The sequence below is a fragment of the Dipodomys ordii genome, unplaced genomic scaffold (assembly GCF_000151885.1).
Source record: "Dipodomys ordii isolate 6190 unplaced genomic scaffold, Dord_2.0 Scaffold68, whole genome shotgun sequence".
NCBI classification, from domain to species: domain Eukaryota; kingdom Metazoa; phylum Chordata; class Mammalia; order Rodentia; family Heteromyidae; genus Dipodomys; species Dipodomys ordii.
The window spans coordinates 5,316,189-5,317,832 of NW_012267284.1; the positions used below are offsets into that span (position 1 = coordinate 5,316,189).

At 42.5% G+C, this 1,644-nt stretch overlaps 1 protein-coding gene across 1 annotated transcript in view; it reads left to right on the plus strand.

Moving 5' to 3' along the window:
* Window positions 1-1,644, plus strand: part of Daglb (diacylglycerol lipase, beta) — a 47,994-nt gene that overhangs the window by 19,414 nt on the left and 26,936 nt on the right. The window lies entirely within an intron of this gene.

Below are 1,644 nucleotides of genomic sequence, written 5' to 3' on the forward strand. Positions count from 1 at the left end.
CTTTTGCTCAAGGCTAGCAATCTACCATTTGAGCCACAGCACCACTTCCAGCTTTATTTCTTTTTATGTGATACTGAGGAATCTAACCCAGGGCTTTGTGCATACTAGCCAAGTACTCTACTACTAAGCCACATTCCCAGCCCTCTTTTTTGTTTTGTTTTGTCAGTTGTGGGGCTTGAACTCGGCCAAGAAGGACCGAGGCTCCTCCTGCCTCTGTATGTCCACTCCCTGAGCTCTGCAGGTCCTTCCTGTTTCCAGTTTGCTTTGGATTTTTTGTTACTTGTGTTAGAGCTATACCCAGTGAACTGAAAAATGGTAGTTTACTAGGGGCATGATAGCATATGCCTGTAACCCCAGCACTTGGAAAATAGGGAAGAGGATTTGAGAATTCAAGGCAAGCCTGGGCTATATCATGAGACCATATCTTAAAAGACAAACAAAAATGTTAATATAGTTGCAAATTTGTTACTGATAATTAGCAGCATATGCTTTATTAAGAGTTGTATTACAGGAACCAAGTATAGTGGCTTATATTTGTAATCCTAGCTACTCAGGAGGCCAAGATTGACAAAGGATAGTGGTTTGATGCTAGAACATTTGAAATTCTCCATCTCAACTAGTAAAAACAGGATGGGTGTACTAGAATATGCCTGTGATCCCAGCGACCCAGGAAGCATCAATAGGATTGCTGTCCCAACAAAAAACGAGACTCTATCCAAAATATGACCAGAGCAAAAAGGGCTGGTAGTGTGGTTCAAGTTTTCTTGCCTGCCTAGCCAGACCAAGGCCTTGAGTTCAAACCCTAGCACCTCCAAAAAATTAAAGGTAAACAAATAAAATGGAGGCTGGGCATGGTGGCTCACCCCTGTAATCTCAGTTACTGGGGAGATAGAAATTGGGAGGATTGATGTTGAAGGCCAGTGATAAGTTAGTGAGCCATCTCTTGCCTCTTATTTGTCATAACAAATAAGCCAGACAAGTATTGTAGTGCACAGCTGAAATTCTAGCTATGCAAGCAGCATAGTTAAGAAGTCAGGCCTGAAAAAAAAGCATAAAATCCTATCTGAAAGATGACTAAAGCAAAAGCTTGGGGGTATGGCCTAAGTAGTAGAGCGGCCTGCCTGGCAAGTGTAAAGCCCTGGGTTCAAACTCTAGTACCACCAAAAGAAGTATCACATAAATTTCAGTGAAGAATGTAGAACATTTAAAAAAGGACATATGGAGCCAGGCGCTGGTGGCTCACACCTGTAATTCTAGCTACTCAGGAGGTTGAGATTTGAGGTTTGTGGTTAGAAGTCAGCCCTGGTAAATCAGTTGTCTCTTTGTGAGCGACCATAGACTGTGTTCACAGTTTCTGTAAATAAAAGATAGAAAAGAACTGAATTCCTGTCTAAGGGTCACTGGAGAGATAAATGACTTCATTCTAACCATAGTCTTCTGTGCATCTGCAGAGGAAGGAGAAGTGTCTTCTGGGTTTGGATTTAAGGCTGAGCCCAGGCCCCTTTCCTAGTGTCCAGTGCAGAGCCAGGCAGGCACTTGTAGGCCTCTGACATTAAAGCAGTTTGCATAGCAGCTTAAAAAAAAAAAAGGCTAGGTATCAGTGGCTCACACCTGTAATCCTAGTTATTCAAGAAGCTGAGATCT